This window comes from Lepisosteus oculatus, chromosome 2, assembly GCF_040954835.1.
Source record: "Lepisosteus oculatus isolate fLepOcu1 chromosome 2, fLepOcu1.hap2, whole genome shotgun sequence".
In the NCBI taxonomy this organism is placed as follows: Eukaryota; Metazoa; Chordata; class Actinopteri; order Semionotiformes; family Lepisosteidae; genus Lepisosteus; species Lepisosteus oculatus.
Genome location: NC_090697.1, coordinates 51285083 through 51303831, shown reverse-complemented (window position 1 = coordinate 51303831; position 18749 = coordinate 51285083). Strand labels below are relative to the sequence as shown.

The 18749-nt window shown below is 36.6% G+C and overlaps 1 protein-coding gene and 3 non-coding genes across 7 annotated transcripts in view; 3 read left to right on the top strand and 1 right to left on the bottom strand.

The window, feature by feature from the left end:
- Nucleotides 1–6247: 6247 nt before the first annotated feature.
- Nucleotides 6248–6330, bottom strand: trnal-uaa (transfer RNA leucine (anticodon UAA)). The gene has a single exon. It is a non-coding gene; the product is annotated as a tRNA-Leu (tRNA).
- Nucleotides 6331–6542: 212 nt separating this feature from the next.
- The window catches only part of agbl5 (AGBL carboxypeptidase 5), a 38395-nt gene continuing 26188 nt past the window's right edge, over nucleotides 6543–18749 (top strand). For 2 of the 4 annotated variants that reach the window (XM_015348460.2, XM_015348452.2), the window contains exons 1-2: nucleotides 14694–15623; nucleotides 15708–15771. The gene's annotated coding sequence lies outside the window, so the exon portion shown is untranslated. Of the gene's footprint in view, nucleotides 6633–14693; nucleotides 15624–15707; nucleotides 15772–18749 lie in introns of those variants that run through there. The other 2 variants (XM_015348445.2, XM_069178934.1) reach the window with 2 other exon arrangements.
- Nucleotides 7478–7563, top strand: trnay-gua (transfer RNA tyrosine (anticodon GUA)). Its single transcript is given in 2 exon segments — nucleotides 7478–7514; nucleotides 7528–7563. It is a non-coding gene; the product is annotated as a tRNA-Tyr (tRNA).
- On the top strand, nucleotides 9748–9820 carry trnaa-agc (transfer RNA alanine (anticodon AGC)). Its single transcript has one exon. It is a non-coding gene; the product is annotated as a tRNA-Ala (tRNA).

Here is an 18749-nt window from a genome sequence, read left to right as displayed (position 1 = left end):
TAAAAGACCTTCTGGTGTTTTAGTAAATCAAGCTTGTCTACTGGTATAGCAGTTAGAATGATTACATATATTTTGAGTTCATTTTGATATGGATTAAAACAGATTAATTTACATCCAAAGGGTTTCATTGGGCAGATGTTAAACACTCGGAACAAATTAATTTTAAAGAGAACCCATCAAGGAAATATGTATACTTCTAGGCATTTTTTAATTATAACATTTAATACTAGTGTGTACTGTGAGCACTTACACCAATAATAGTTATTATCCTATGAATTGGGATGTATTAATATATACTGTATGTCCAGAAACTGTTTCGGTATTTTTATTCTAAGACAATTAACAAAACTACATCTAATTGGTTAAATTGCATATCTTTTGTACTGGAACTAAATAATATTTAAAGGTAAAATGCAAATACAAAGTATAACAAAATACATTATATTTTTGGTCCAACAGACAAAAATCCAATTGCATTGCCACTGCTGTGCATATAAAATGAAATTGTGAAAGTAATATGAACTAACCTATTATATTACTCTTTCAAACATCAAACATAATAAAGGTTACAAAATTGAAGACAAAATTTACCCATGTAGCAAATTGCTAGTAACTAAGTAATATTAGGTTCTCATCTTGCCACTTCATGAAAGTCTTATTAGACTCCCACAATGTGGAAAAGGTGCCTCCTGTTCTTGGTTTTCAATAAACTTATATTAAGCAGGTTCCACTTGTGTTCTCTGGTTTGTGTTTAATTCTGTAAAAGTTTTGTGGTCTTTGGGTTGACTTTGTCAATTCTTCTGAGGATTCTGAATACTTGAGTTTCATATCTATATTCATCTGTTTGATAATTAGCAGCTAATTTATTCCTATTAAAGAATATGGGTATCAACACTAACAACATGGCTGGGCAGCTTGTTCCAGACCTTCACACCCCTTTCTGTTAAAGAATGTACACCTTGTTCTCAATCTTAAATATCTACATAGTTTTCAGAGATTGTGAAATGTACTGTGATAATCTCCTTAGAGGATACATGTGAATCCCATGACCAAATTGGTCTTTCATTTAGGAAAGCTTCATTCTTCAGATAGTATAAAAGTATTAAAGTAGGCATCTTGATTTCTGCCATATAAAATGTTTTAAAGTATATCTAGTGTAAAGAATAAAAATATATCTGCTATCAGAAGTCTGCTCTGTTACCACCTCTGTCCTAGTGAAACACTAACCATACTAACCACTACACCACCCCTCCAGCAAATGTTTTCAGATTTCCTCCTCTTTCTTTTCTACTTTGTTCCTATGATTGTTAAAAAAACACCTGGAAAATCATATGTTTCTAAGTCCATTTTAAATTAAGTATTTTATGCCCCCAGCCTGGACCTTTACGTTCATATTTAATAATGTTTCCTTGATAACTGTCTGCATTTGTTGAGCACTTTCCAACCCCAAGGATCTCAGAACACTTATAGGAGGGTTGCACTTCATTCACAGGGGTTATGTTCTCAGCCATTATGTGCCTGAAGCACCGTTACAAATGTGGTCAGGCAGAGAACTAATGAATTACTTAACCAGTCAAAATGAAGGGTAAATAGAGAAAGTCAGACTGTACAGACCCAAGGGGGATTCAGACAGGCTGGTGGATGGGATTATCAACCCCTACTATACAGAACATTAAATCTTTATTCCAAATAAAGACATTCTTTATCACCATTTAAAAACCTGAAAGATGTCACCTCCTTCCGCAATGTCCTCTGTTGTCATACTGGGACGTTGGGTGGTTAATCCTCCAGAATGACAGGAAAGAGTGCCACCTGCTGGTCCACTAGCACCTCTTACAGAGGAAACCAGATCTTGTACCCAGAGATCTGGCGCCAGGGTGGTTGCACTGCGCCTTATATGCAGTGTATTGTTATTTCTCAGTTAACAAAGAGTATGCAAAAACAAACTAACTGAAACACTTTTTTTTATAAAGTGTTTCTGCACTTCAAGATATTTTCTCTGATAACTATCCATTCTATTGTGAAATACCTTTTAGAGGTCAGTGAAATAATGAAAAAAAAGTGCATCGATAGTGATAGTTTATTATATTTTGTATTCCTGGACACTTAAATCATATTGCAATCTGAGGAGGAAGTTCATTGCATTGCCATACAGACAAGCAACAAAACAGGAGTGAAACAACATGTACATATAAACTACTCTTCTCACACAGGCTCATCAAATACACAGGAATGTTTAACTAATATATTATTTCAGGTGGGTAGCTGCGTCAGCATGCGTAGGCTGCAAAGGAACAAGTAATAGGTTTATTCCACACCTGAAGAAGTCCCACACCTGAAGAAGGCTCCACGGCCGAAACGTTGTGTTCTCTTTCTTCTTTTTTTCAGGATGGAATAAACCTATTACTTGTTCCTTCACTAATATATTAGTGTAAAGACACAAGAGATTAATGTATTTTTTTCTGGACTTTAAATACAAAAGCTGTTTTTCTTTTTGATGTCAGAGCAAAACAGAAATTATTGTCTCTTGTAGCCCAACCCTACCCACCAGGATGGCTGAGTGGTTAAGGTGTTGGACTTACATCCAATGGATAAATGTCTGTGTGGGTTCGAACCCCACTCCTGGTAGCCCTTTTCCAAAACATCTGCGGCATAATAAAATCACATGAATCAATTGTGATTCATCCAAAATAACCCAACACATTCTGCAAGTAAGAACACAGAGGAATCTTAAATTGATTTACATGCGTTAATGAAAATAAAATCCCTGATTAACGCCAACAGAAGTAATGATATTTTCTGAGTAAGTGAGCATGTATCTATGATATTACCCCATTCTTTATTTCAAAGTTATTTTCAATGTAATTCAAACGTCTGATGTGAGCTTACAAAACATGCTGATAAAGAGAATCCCTTACACTATGTACTATCTCAACAGCAGACTGAACATAATTGTGGACCACAAAATAACATTATACTGAATAACCTATTTTTATATGTTTATTCAGAAATTAGCTTCTCTTTCTATAAAGCTGTATGCAAAAGTCTGGGCACCCCTGGCCAAAATACATGATTTTGTTGATTGAAGTGAAAAGAAGTTAACACAACCTCTGCAGCGAACAAACATAAACTTGACATGTTTCTGCAAATTGTAATGCTCAGTTACTACTTATTTGCTAAATTTAACAGTTTGAAAAAAATTAAAAAGTAAATATGGCATGTGCAAAAGTTTGGGCACCCCTCCAGTTGATCCACTAGTGTTATTTGTTTGTAAGGTCTTAGAACTTAATTGACTCGTTAGGCCTTAATCTAAGGTCATCTCAGGTGATGACAATGCCAGGGCTTAATAAATTCTCTGACTCTTCGAACCTCTCAGGATGTTGTGCTTACACTCAACAACCATGGGCTCCTTGAAGCAACTGACTGAGGAACAAAAAATAAAGTAATTGACTCTTACAAAGCCGGGGAAAAAGATATCCAAATGCTTCCTGTTTGCAATTTCTGCTGTCCGAAATGAAGTTAAGGGGAACTGTTGAAGTCAAGACAAGATCTGGAAAACCAAGACAAATCTACGATAGAACTGCTTGTAGACTGGTCAGGAAAGCAAAGCAAAACCCCCATATCACTGTGAAGGACCTGCAGGAAGATTTAGCTAGCACAAGAGTAGTGGTGCACCAGTCCACTGTGCAGTGTTGCTTGCACAAACATGATCTGCATGGAAGAGTCATCAAAAGGAAACCTTACCTTCGATCTCATCACAAAAGTCAACATCTGAATTATGCAACACAACACTTAGATAAGCCAGAGGCATTTTGGAACCAAGTGCTGTGGTCTGATGAAGTAAAAATTGAACTCTTTGGCTACAATAACCAAAGGTACGTTTGGAGAAAAAAAAGGAGAAGCATTTGAAGAAAAGAACACCTTGGTAACTGTTAAGCACTGGGAGTTGATCTATTATGCTTTGGGGTTGTGTGGCAGCCAGTGGAACAGGAAATATTGTGCGGATAGAGGGAAGAATGAATTCTAAGTATCAACAAATCTTGGAAGCTAATGTCCCACAGTCAGTGAAGAAACTGAAGCTGAAAAGAGGTTAGATATTACAACAAACAGAAAGACTGTTAGCTGGCTACAAGAAATGTTTGGAGGCTGTGATTTCTGCCAAAGGGGGTGTTATGAAGTACTGATTGATAGAGTGCCCTTAACTTTTGCACATGCCACATTTACTGTTTTGTTTTTTCCAATCTGTAAAAATCTGAAACATGCATTGTTGTAATCTCTTCAGTGTATTCCCTGCTTTATGGTAACTTCCTACAGAAATGCTAAACATTTTCTTTTTCAACAACAGTTAATCCGAATAAATGTAGGTCTGTATTTCTGTAGGTCAAAAAGTAGATCTTTAGCTTTATTGATGTGTACAGAGGAACAAATGATATTAATAACAAGAAGCACCTGACAAGAAGTCAATATTATCGACTGGTTAATGTGATGGACTGCCTACAACAGCACTTCACACAAACTGTTCATTGTGTAATTCACCTCGAATTTCTTCTTACATTTTGAACATTTTGATCCCTATAAATGACATTGCTAAAAGACAAGTTTGGTTTCTCATTATCCAAACTAAATTGTATTAATAAAAGGTGTTACAACAGAAGAAAGAAACTAGCGAAGCCTTTGAGTAAACTGTTGACTCTCACAACCACAAGAACAACAACAACAACAACACATATTTAACCACTGACTATGTACAAGATGTTTAAGATTCATGTACAGCAGTGTACATTAATTGTACTTAATCTGTACAGCATGGATAAACAACTCAATTTTTTCTTAGTTGCTTTACTGATTATATCAAGAACATTGGAATAAAAAATCAAGTAATTCCTTGGGGCTTAATCAGTTAAAAGCAACTATAAAATGTGCAAATATATACAAAGAACGGGGTCACCTACTTCAGTTGCATAAGATACATAATGATTACTTCTTTGTTATTTATTCATTTATTACCTTTTGGCCTACCAGTTAAGCAATAGTTTTGTGTTTGTATGTAGACTTATTTTAAAAATAACTATAGAAATTTAACACAAAAAATATTTCTCCATATGGACTGTCAAGTGCTGTGAGAGTATATTTTGTCTGTGTATAAAATGGTTCCACAGCACACAATCAGGCTTCAAACAACACCAAAACAACCCATTTTCCTTACATATGCTGTCTGTCAAATATGAAATTTCTCAAGAAACTTGCTTATTGGACTAGTTATAGTATGGACACATACTGTATGTGAAACAACAATGTAAGAAAAAGATGTACTAAATATAAAGATAAGCATGAAACACAACACAGTACTCCTTCAAATTTAAACAAAGAAGCCTATGATGAGAGACTGAACAGGCATACCACCATGGTTTATTATCTTTATCCATGCTTTATGTCTCATGGAGAGCAAGTTGGGGTATGCAAAAAGACAAATTCCTAATACAAAAAATTGTAAATGGCCAATAAAGTGATCTTATCATAAAGTGCTTATACATACAATTGTAACTCTGTTATGATCATGATTATGGTCACAGAGGGTGTGGTGGATTGTGCAGTATAAGATGCTTTTAAATTGTTTCATGGTCCAGAACGAGTTAAATAGCCATAGATTCCTGCTGAGGCAGTTGTCACCATGTCTGGAGAAACTGTGGGTTTAGCCTAATACTGGGAACAAATAAAAAAGACAGTGTAGAAGTTATCTGCATACAGCATTTTATTTTTATATAGTAGAAAACATTCGGGCAGCTACAATTTTAATACAATAATGCTTTTTCTCATCAGTATTGCAGTATAACGAGGGTAATAATTGACGAACACGAAATAAACAACACGTGCACAGGGAGAAACAGCCAACATTTTATTGCGGGACATGTTACCTAATCCACCATGTTGCAATATCACGAAGTAACCTGAAGGAGAAGACGTGCACATTTGAAGAGCTCTTGCTTTTTAAATTAAAAAATATATATACATTCAAAAGTATTTATATACAGTAGAGTACAGAAATTTTCTTTTTTTATTTTATCAGGGATACTTTGTAGGCAAACGATTTTCAGGAATGGAATTCTTAGCATACCAACAGGTAGAAACCGGTGTTTGCATTATCTTATAGTCTAAAACACCAAGTACTATAAATTATAAATTATGCCTCGGAAATTATTATTAGGAATAACTGGTAGTGATGATAAAAATTAGATTTAAAAAGGACTACCAGGAGTGGGGTTCGAACCCACGCGGACATTCGTCCATTGGATCTTAAGTCCAACGCCTTAACCACTCGGCCATCCTGGTTGACATAGCTCAGTTATTTGCCTCCACCTCTTACATTCTTTCTCCTCTTCTGCCCTCAAATTATGTTTTGTTATAAATTATGCGATCGCTCTCTACACACATGCTAAATGACAATCTAGCGGCTTACACCTTTAGCAATTTATTTTCACTTTCATGTATTCTGTGTTTTTAACTTTCGGTTTCCAAACGTGTGTTTAGAACGTAAACTACACGGGTACAAGACAAGGGTGGAAAAAGTAAAGCTTTATAAATTGCAATACTCAAGACACATTTCACCACAAAGTTCCTTGACGATTCAAAAGGTGAGAGAAGTTAAGTGGAGACATTATCATTATTGTTATTCGCTTTTCTGGAAGGCGACGTCTTATTGCTTTGTATCGGTAAAAATGTAATTATTTTACTTAGAAATTGTAGTTTCAATTGCAATAAGAATAAATTAATGTTGGCTTAACTATTACATTATTAAATTAGCTTTTAAAATTACCTGGTATAATCTTCCAATATATAGTGCATTGTAACTTGCAGTTGTCAAATTACGATTATTGGGCGAACGAAGCACAATGTCCACAGTTTAACTACACCCTTTTCACGTTTTCAAATCTGTGTAAAAGAGATTCTGTTGGTGGGAAGGACCACATTGTCAAATGTAAGGGATTACGATTCTTACCCAAGACATCCAAAGCGCCCGGCGGCAGCGCTACGGCCGCGGACTGAGCTCTTTACGGCAGAGCCGCTCTGCTGCGATCGCTGTCACTCTTCAGTAGGCCTGTCACCAAGAAAGCAAAGGTTTCTTGTTTTTCGTTCTCGGCAGCCTGATGTAACTTAATCCTACGTGCCCTAAATGGGAACTTCATGGTTAAGGAAGGTACTGTGCTGCAGACAGTGCTGGCGGAGAACAAGCTTGTTGTGCCTACGAAGGAGATTCAGGCTCTCAGAGCAGCTTCAACACCTCGGGTTAAGACAGAGAAAGCTCACAGGCTACGCAGCAGCGCTGCCTTTCTTTACGTGGAAATGTCAGGAAAATCTCGGTTTTATGTACGATTTTTAGTTCAATTCAATTGTATTTTTCTTTGCATGTTTTGGACGTCGTGACGCCGAATTTATGGTAAACCTTTTAGGGACTCCCCCAGGCACCTCTTTCGTAAGGCCTTCGATAGCTCAGCTGGTAGAGCGGAGGACTGTAGTGGTTACACGGGAATCCTTAGGTCGCTGGTTCGATTCCGGCTCGAAGGACTTCTTTTTTTTAATTCTTAATCATAAAACTTTCTTCTTTGAAAACTGTTTTCACACACCGCACAACTCCTAATGTCTGTTTATCAAAGTGGATTAACTACTGCAGGTTAGCCGGATTGAATTAAGATGATAACTGACTTCACACTTGCTCCTGGTTTCAGTTGTCCAGTAAAGCGACTCCGCTTTAAAAAAGCGAACTACGCGTTCACGCCGCACCTCAGAAGGCAGGGGGTCGAGCATTAAATCCTCTTTCCTCGCCACCACAAACACCGCGATAGGAAAGGAAGCGCGTCCTCATCTAACGATCATGAATTACAGTGCATAGGTATTTTTTTTTCTGTTGTGAGCAACCTTCGTTCGTCTGACTCTGATCTCCGCTTTGTCCCCAATCTCGTCTACCGTCTATGGGTGAAAGAGCCTTCTCTTATCATGCCCCCAAACACTGGAAATTACTCCCCATGGATATCAGAGCGTTACCTGACCTGAACTCATTCAAACCCAGAATCAAAACCTTTTTTTCAGATAAACTGTTTTTTATACTTTTGCTCTAAAGCTATTTGAAAAACTACATTTAAAGGCGATATAAAAATAAAATGCATCATCATCACATCATTATATTTATTGGAACAAGTAATAGGTTTATTCCATGCTGAAAAAAAGAAGAAAGAGAACACAACGTTTCGGCCGTGGAGCCTTCTTCAGGTGTGAGAGAGACAGGGCAGTAGGCAAAGGTAAAGCCCTGTCTACTGCCCTGTCTCTCTCACACCTGAAGAAGGCTCCACGGCCGAAACGTTGTGTTCTCTTTCTTCTTTTTTTCAGCATGGAATAAACCTATTACTTGTTCCTTTGCAGCCTACGCATGCTGACGCAGCTACCCACCTGATTATATTTATTGTATGACGTTATAGCCTGGCAATGAATCGTCGATAAATAGAATGCGTATCTTAATTATGTACTGTAATGAAATATCTCAAGATATGATTGATATTTGTGAAAATTGCGTGAACACAAATGGGTTGCCAGAAATTAATTTACATTATTATGGCATTGAAGTGGATCTCGTATTTAAGTATTTAAGTATTTGTGTACTTTCACAATATTGTTTCATGCAGCAGTAATTGCAGTAATTTATGCACATAGCTGGACCACAATGGGAGGTCACGACAAAACACATGAATATCATCATCCAAAATGGTATGAGGTTCTTTTGTAGTGCAACCCTTGGAATGAAAATGCTGCCTAATTTTAGCCAACGACAGCTATGCTGTGTCTCACACAGCTCTGCCATCCTATTGATCCAGGTGATTGGGAGGAAGGTCATCACAGGGTACGCTTGGGGGGACCCTCTCCCTTTCTTTAGGGTGGCACAGCAGAATGCAACGTCACCTGCCTTATCTAGGGATATTCTCAGAGCACTAAGAAAATGAAATTGTGACTTCAGGATCCCAAATGGACTCTTGAATATTTAGATAACTGTACGTAGCTATTTGGAACCGACGCTACGTGCACAGTAGATTATAATATCGTATATGAAACTCCTGTTTAAAGTTATTCACTATTGTTTGGCTCGGAAACGTTATGAATGTACGCAAAATAACTGTTTTAGGGCAAACACCACTTTCCTTATTACACTACATACACACTGTCGCTTTATGAAGCGCTCCGAATTGCTAACATGGTAAAAAAAAGGCACAAACTTAAGAGTTTGAGTTCCTGTTAACACGGTGCTACAATTAATTGTAATAACACCATATGGGGTCAAGAGATTGTGAATGTAAAGTATATGCTGCCTGCTTAAATTAAAAATTACCAGCCGACTGTAAATGGTTATGACGATCTCTAAATTTGTCTCCGCAAACCTATAATGTCAACTAGATCTGAGAATAAAGGTGACGCTATTTCTGCAGCGTATTAATGTGGTCTGTGAGGTGAGCCCAGTGAAGTCAGGCTTAACTCAAACCACTTTCCACGGAACAGGTTAGAAATGGAGGATGTGTCGCTATAGTTACTAAACGGATACAATTCAATCTTACTGAGTAAAACCGAAAGGCCAGAGTTTTGTCAACATAATTACTAAAGTTATCTGGCTAATGGAATAAACTCCCTTTGTGAAGCAACCTCATAATTCTGCATGTCCAAATTCAATATTCAAAGGGTTGAGCTACGAGCCCGTCTCCACGAGCCGGGGGATTAGCTCAAATGGTAGAGCGCTCGCTTAGCATGCGAGAGGTAGCGGGATCGATGCCCGCATCCTCCACTTTTTTTTTACTTTTCTACCAGGTTAACCGTGTATCGTGTTGCAGTCGATTTGGATTTTGCAGCTCAACAAACAGGAAAAAAACTCTATAAAATAAGTTTAAAGATCGGGTAACACGTCTACACACCATGGCGCTTTTCTTGCAGCCGAATTCTCTGTTCAATCTTGTAGATTTAGCCAATCAACGCCCGTGTAGCTACCAAGACCTTACTAGTTATTGTCCAATCACAGTGTCCGCTCTCATTCTTGGCATTTTCGCCCAATAGCCTTCCTTGCTACCACGATTCGGGCCGTGAGTTTAGCCAATCGTATGCCGGTTAGTCAATCATGTGTTTTTCAACCTGGAAACGCCAGGGATAGCGGGTGTAGTAGTTTCTTCTGCGCCCACTTTAAAATACTTTTCTTATTTGCAAAATAACTGTTGTTTGGCGACATTATTGACTTAACTACTCCGATGTTGTTTGAGATAAATCTAAATCTGTACGTTGTATTTTAACAATTCTGGTATTTTATTGATTTAAAATCAAACGACATCGGAAAGCTCCGTCTGCTTTGTAATTTAAAAATGAATAAAACGTTTTAAATTTTAATAGTCGACAATAGATCTGGTTACACTGAATTTGGTTTTTGTGTTCCTGGGTATTATACTGTTCCAAAATAAAAATAATAATAATTTTAATGGGGTGTATGTTGAAATTAAAAACACAAAATTGCATTGTCTCTAATCGCTCACTGTGAATTGTAAGGCCCGTTTAAGAGTGCGCTCAACTTACCGTGACCGCAAATTACAGATAGATATTTTGAACATTGAGAAAGAAACAAAATAGTAATGTCATGTACTTATGGAGTTTTATCTGTAGTAAAATTCTTCGGTCAGTTTCATTTTCAGGTTGTACAGCGGGTATCGAAGTCAAAACCTTCGAATTGCAAAACGAAGATGCTTACCAAGAATTAGTAAAGGTTCATACCATGCTGAAAAGAGAAGAAAATTTCACAACATGCATTACGGTTCAGACTATTTGGATAAAAACTGTTGCACCAGCGCGTCATAAGGCTCTAATGTCAACTGGAACCCCTAAGGTAGCTGGCAAAGATTTGCCTATAAATTGAATACGAAAGTTAATGATGATGAAATGCAATGAAATATCTCGACGTAAGACACATTTATAAAAATTGCACTAGCATGCATGCATTCAGATTAGTTATAATAATAATAATAATAATAATAATAATAATAACAATAATAATAATATAATAATAATAACATTAAAGTGGAGCTCCTCATTGTAGCCATTGTGTAATTATACAATATCGTTTTTGCAGTAATGTATGCATGTACTGTAGTTGAATCACAATGGGGGGCCAAGACCAAAATACATGAATATCATCCACAAAGTTGTATGTGATTATTTTTTAGAGCCACTATACTATGTAGTGTAATGTAAGCCCCTGAATTAAAATGTCTCCCAATTTTAGCTGACAAGAATAAGCATGAACAGAGGAGGTTTAGAGAAAGGATCCTTTATTGGCTTATTGGCTTTTTCCTCAACATTTCTTGATGCAAGTCAGGTAGTATAGGTGAGATCCCCCAGCCCCTCCAAGACGCAGAAAGTCTTAAACCAGGTAAAAATGTGCCCTAATTATAATTAAAATTAACCATTCTCGTATTAAAATTAAATGTATTAAGAATGTCCTGTATCAGACCACCAAGACGGTGAAATCTTGACTTCAAGATCCCAGAATGTAATTGCTTCACAACCCATTGTCTTAAGGACAAGAATTGTTTTTGTGCATCAGTACAAAATGTGTCTTTCTAATAAAAAGGTAAATGAAAAAGGCAATCTCTAAACTTTATCTCCGCCAACGCGATAACTTTGCAAATAAGAAAAGTATTTCAGTAGCAAACATTCAAGTGCAGATCCTCCAGGCCCTGCAGGTTCAACAGCGGGGGTGGAGGGTAGGAGGGAGGAGCTCTCTGACACGTGATTGATTAAAGCCCGGACCTGACTCTTGGTACCAGGAGTTAAAACAGACATTCTGATTGGATAATTATTGATAAGGTTTTGGCAGCAATGTGGAAGCAAATTCAGCTTCGTGAAGTTGTCCCCCCTACAAACAGCACACACAATGAAACCCATTCGTTAGTGCTACGTTTGTCCCTTTGAAAGTAATTTCCCAGATTCTTTCTTTCCCGAGAAATAGCGCATTCTTTTTTGGGGTGTTACGTCACTCAATCCCCCCATAACGTCGTAGGGGAACCAGACTGGTCTCATTCATTAGGGCTGCGATTGTGCCGTTGAAAGTAAGTTCTCAGCTGCTTTCCTTCCTGAGATGTAGCGCCTTCTTTCTCGAGTGATCACGAGACCATGCATTATGACTTTGACCTCTGGTGATCCCGTCTGCCGAGATCAAGCGCTCTGAAACTGGTGCGAGAGTAACAATTCTGCAATTTTGTTTCTCTGTTTACCCACGTGGGTGGCGTTTCTGTGCGTTTGTGTGAACAGCAAAATTAAAATTGTCACCAATATCATACCCTAATCCGAACAGTTGTGGATGTAGCCTTAAAAGGCGCAACCGCAAAACAGCATTGGAAACTCTACAGTCTCACACATGCAGACCACAGAAATTACCCAACAAAGGTGCCTTTAATTACTTGATGTGTTGAAAAAAACGGGTATGCATTTTGAGAAATCTGAGTCTGGTGAGGTGGACGCTTTGCATTTCAATATAGCGCCTCCCTTTTTTGGAGTATGACGCGAATACAGAAAGATCACGACCATTAGATCTTTCAATTGTGATCTATGATAAGTTGACCCCAGCGTTTAGAGTTTCTGATATATTTTTTGCATTTTCCAGCGAAGACTTCTTTGAAAGCTTCATTTGTCGAGAACATTATGATTGTTACACATGCTAGTGAAACTTGAAAAATAATGTTACATTTGTCAATATAGATTACAATTGCAATTCGCGAGAAGATTGCACCGAAACAAATTGCACTCGTTGTTTTCAGTTTTCATCACATCGAGTAATTAATAGTACTGAGTGGGTTGGTACCTTTAAACTTTCTTGAAGACCGTCACGTGGTTACCCGAAAAAAACGCTATATCTCGTTAATGAAAGCAGCACAAACACAGCACTAACGAATGCAGTGGGTTTCAGTGATTGTGTTGTTTGCTTGGGGGGTTGACATCCCGGAGCTGGACAAGCAAACACGTCCTGGGTCATTACATTGCACATTGCAAAAGACACGATTTCAGCTTGGAGAAATATGACGACTTAACAAAGGCACTTTTATCTGTCTTCGGAAGTCAGGGTGTGCCCCAAACTGTATTCTACACCAAGTATTGACCAGAAATACACAAATCAAAGGACTGTGACCTAATGTTTGCATGTAAGAGCACTGTAAATACGAAGACATGGACAATGACTGACTTTTAAGACCTTCGATGTATATTCAGTTGTTTTAAATTAAATACAAATTGAAAATAAAAATATTTTCCAATATTTTCCATATTTTGCGGACTGCATGTGCGAGACGGTAGAGTTCCTAATGTTTTGCAGTTACGTTGTGAACTACCCGGGTCAACCGATAACTTCTTTTTAAAAAAGGACACAGCTACGAAAAATCGAGACGTGCTAGTTAGTCTCTTTCTAAGAACATGCAGTTGTTTGCTAATCTTCGCCTTTTATGGCTACATCCACAACTCTTCCGATTAGGGTATGATATTGGTGACAATTTAAAATGTTCTGATCACACAAACGCACAGAAGATACCGGTATTAAAAGCAAAAACAACTGCCGCCCCCCCACCCGGACAAACAGAAACAAAACTGCAGATTTGTTACTCTCGCATGAGTGACAGAGCAGTTGAACTCAGCAGACGGGGTGACTAGAGGTCAAAGTCATCGTGCATTGTCGTGTGATCACCCGAACAAAAAATGCGATATATCTCGGAAACAAAAACAGCACAAACGCACAAATGAATGAGACCGATCCGGTTCCCCTTCGACGTTATAGGGGGCTGGACAAGGTCACCCCTCGAAAAGGAAAACTTTATATCTCAGGAACGAAAGAAGCTACTGAGATTCTAGGCTGCGATAAAAGAGGCGTATGCATATTGTAATCAAAGACAACGATGATTCTTTATGGTAAACTTAATTAAAAACCAGTTAAGTATTTACAGCAATCTTCATTTATTTCCCTTAATTTGTACACTGCAGCTCAACTAACACTATATATTACAATAGATACTGGCAGCCCTCAACGTCTTGTCCATGTGTGGGTTTTCTAATATATAAGAATCAGTCATAATTAAAACCAGGGATTCCTGTTGTGAGTGCAATACTCCAATTATGACAATCACGTGACTTCTCCAAGCACAATTTAGGAATCACCGGAAACTGGCAAGGATTTGTAACCAAATGCCTAGGCGTTGCTACGATTAATTTATTCTCCAGCAAAATTCTTTAACTCCACGATGTAAACATGCCACAAACATTGATCAGATTATTATTAAAGATAGTTTCGCATTTAATTTGAAGAAACACCGCCTCCTAATGAAAACGATTTATAATTAGAGTAAGATATATATAGAATACCCCTGCCCAGTCGGTGCAAAGAAATTCCTAAAGATCTACTGATTTATGGATATAACATCTCGGCCATCTGTTGTTACTACTCCAGTTCGTCTATTCTATCGGATCCCGAATTTTCACCTGACGACGATTTGCGCTCTATTCATTTTCCGCAGGCCCTGCCTGCTGTTAGACGGCACAACCAATCCCCACACTCGTTACTTCTGGGCGTCTGTTTCCATGCTCTACGCCAATCAATGAGCAGCTTTTTGTCGCACCACAGAAACTGGGGCTGGTGGGTTTGTTTGGGTTTAAAGAGCTGGTTAGCGATCGGAAGGGGATGCGCAGGATTAATAGTCTCAAATAGAGTTTGTTTACTTAGGTTGCATTATCGCAGTTGTAATCTTATTTTTTCGGCGAAGAAATTATTAAATGCAAAACGATTTCATTTCAATATATAGTTGCATTTTGTTAAGACAATTGTTTATACAAATACGCTTTTGTAATTTGTAGTAGGAACTGGGTAGTTAACCTGGTCGGGCAAGCAGAATTTAAAAATTTTAAAAGATTTTTAAAATATGTTTTGAGCTGTGCATCAAAACATTTTGCATCCTTGCAATTTGTTAAGATATACATAATTAGAATTGCCAGTTATCGTCTTGTGATGCGTGCAGAAATTGTCAACGAGCTTCAATACATTCGTGTATGCATAAACGTGTCGCGTTTTTCCTATTCCCTCTAATGTGTTTTTTTTAATCGGAATGTATTGCAAATTGGAAAACTGTGTGAAACAGCATACCGTTTATAAAAAGAAATCAGAAAGGTCTGGAACTGTCATTCGGTGGCGGTCTTCTACCGTGTACTGAAAGTCGTCTCTTAAAAAAACAGTTGCCTCAAAATAGACAAAAATAAAGCCTTGAAAAACACGAACCTGTTATAATAAGGAATTATAAGGCAGATATTGTTTACATTGCCTTCGGTACCTTCAACTACTTAACGAATCTCAGACCTGTGTCCTTCACATCACACTGAAGTAAAGGATAACGCATGTCAGTTTGAGTATTAATAAGTTCTATTGCAGTTATTTTTTTCTATTTTAATTTAAAAAAAATCGTAGTGAAGCATTTTAAGATTTTTTTATTTTAGGGAGGTCTTTTTTCGAAGAAAATCTTATACATTGCTTTATTTGTATGGGCATATATAACTGCAAATAATCTGCGACTCAACAGGTAACAATTTTGTTGATTTTTTTAACTGACTTTTTAAAAGCAAAGCGTCTCTTCATTTATATTAAATGCTTGTGTCTTTTTCAGTTTTCAGTTTTAAAGATGTCTTTTACTCAGGGAATCCAGTGGACTGTGAGAGAGATCATCATCAGTAAGTGGAATAATACGCCTTCTGTAGTTCTGATTAAGTAATTAAATTTTCTGTAAAATCATGTTTTTTTATTGTTCAGAACAACAAAAACGTCATCGGTACATGTAAGCTGTATTGCATGAAGGTGGTAACAGATGATGTGAATTCAATTATACCAAGAACCAAGTAGGTTTGTGATGTAATTCATTCGCCATTAAATAATATAAACCAATAAACAAATGTGGCAGTAAGTTTGCTATGGAATGAAGTTTAGTAGCAAGAAATAATGGTTAATATTAAATGTATTATGCCCCTAAAAAGTCAATATTATGAAATATCGTAATAAATAATGGATGTTTAGTTTTAAAGATAAGAATTATTTTATGTTTTTGCAAGGAGTAACATCTTATTTTTACTACTAATAAAAGTGCCTTGGTCTCAGAAATGAAGCAATTTGTAAGAATTTTAATGAAAACCATGTATGCTAATACCAAAGACACTCAACTTAATAAAATATATATAGATGTATAACTGTTATAATACTAGTTTAACTGCAGTTAGCCAGATTAAAATATTTTTTTTTTCTGCATGTGAAGAAATAGTTAAGCTTTAAATGTGAAATCAAATGTGTTGAAAAGGCTGAAATCTCATGTCTCCCTATCTGTGTGTCTCATGGAGAGCAGGTTGGGTATGAGAAAATACAAATTCCTAATACAAGAAATTGTATATGGCCAACAAAGTGATCTTATATCTTATTTAAATGTCTTTAATTTGCCTCGCAAGAGGGAAGCAAAGTCTTACATCAAGAATTGGTATAGTAATGAGTATCATTCTACATCTTCATAGTGAAGAAAATGAAATGGAAGATGAAAGAGATTAAAAATGTTGACTTTAAGATTGTATGGTCTTCTTGATTCTATATATTACCCTCCAAAGTTGGAGTTCATTTGGTAAATGGTTTGTCAGGAGCAGTTTAAAATCTATTAATAATTAATTTCACTTATGTAGTGCTTTTTTATTTCAAATAATCCCAGAGCAATTTACATATTCAGTGCCTATAGAAATTCTACACACTTTCCAAACTAATACATAATAAAATGAAGATGCAATCAATCCGAATTTTTTTTACTGTGATTTATACATTGTAACACAGCCTCCTAGTGAAAACTGTTAAGACATTCTGAAAAACGATTACATGGTGTTTGGATACAGTTAATTACAATTGGAATTCATTGTTCTAAATTAGTTTTTGTAATGTTCAGATTGTGAAAAATGAATAATTGTTCAAAACAACGATAATTCTAATGTCTGAACAATAATTATATAATTACAAACATAGTAATTACATATCTGAACATAATTACAAACGAATACCTAGAAAAATTTTTTAAAGACTTTCCATGGGCTTTGTTGGAAGGGACCTCATCAATCAATGAAAGACTGCACTCACCTGGTTGAAGCATAGTGGTTAGTTTCAATGTTCACATTAGTATGGTACCATTGGTGGTCTGATGTACATCTTAAATTATGAATGTACAGAATTAATTATTTTTATCCTGGCATATCAAGCTGTTATTAACTGGCATAATAGTGGAGTTAAATACTTAAACTACGTTAGAGCAGATGGACTTTGAAATCTGTGATCAAAATGGCAGTTAGGTGTCTGATGCCTTGGTTAACAAAGAATTCCCATTTTTCCTTATTTTAATTGTATGGTCACTGGAATTATTCCTAACAATTTTTGGTTATATTGGCCAAACTGCTTGAGCATGCAGGAGCAGTTTGCGGTAAGGCCCATGTTTCAAAAAAAGTGGTGACCTCTTGTGGATGTACGATTTTTCACAGCAACTAGCAAAGTGCAAATGTGAAACAGGTTTAGTTATTGATTAAATATATTTAATATTAGTTCATTTTGGTTCCAGTTTCTTTTAAGAAGATTTTCAAATACAAGGGTCAGGCTGCCATTTTGATTGATGCAGGACCATTGAAAAAACAATCACTGCAATTACTACTTCTAAGTATTGAATCTTTTTGTCTACCATTATTGAAGTGTTGATAGCTGCAAAGTGAGTTAAATCAGCCAAAAGATTTACAAATGGTACACAATCCTATTGGGATATACAACATCACCATTTGTGATATAAATCTTTATTGATAAAATAGGTTAGGTCTTCACAAAAGCTACTACAAAAATATTTTTTTTAAAGTCTCAAACTTTTAAATTGCATATACTGTTTGAAGCCTCTTAGCCTGCTTCATATTTTAAAGTAAATAATGGAATCTGAGAAACAGTTGTTATTCTCTATTATAATATGAGTGTGCATTTAGTGGCAGTTAAAGTTTTGATACTGTTAATTACTGCTTCTTGTCATCTTATGTTAAAACTGTGGTTTAGTTTCTGGTATATCCACAAAGACTTAGTTGTGCTCTCTGGGCACATAAAAAATTAAAATAGGGGGTAAAAGGAGATTCTCAGGTTATATATCTTATTTTTCCAAGAAATCAGTTCATTTTAGGATAGTAAAATATACTTTATTTCAATGGTTCTCGACCTTTTTTTGCTGAGGTACCCCCTGGAGGGTCAGCCAGGTCCTCAGGTACTCGCTAAGATTATTGTAGACATGCGTACATGTGCTGTATTATAGTGGAATAATAAAAGTGCATATATCATTTAGCATCTAAATGATTTCAGAATTAGCTGATAAATATTGTACTAAAAGCTAAGGACATTAAAATCTGCCATTTTGGATGTGAAGCCCGTGGTACCCCCTGGTACATCTTCAGACACTCCCAGGGGTGCGTGTACCCCTGGTTGAAAACCACTAATGTATTTTACCAGACCTTGAATGTCTCGTCGGTTTCCAGCATAGTTCATAAGGGTAGTTGAAATCTTACAGTACATGGATTTTGAATTCTGTGAGATGAGGAAGTTGTATCTAAGTAATTCAATATTGTATTGGCAGGAGCTTTAATCATAGCAACACTGTTTACTTTAAAGG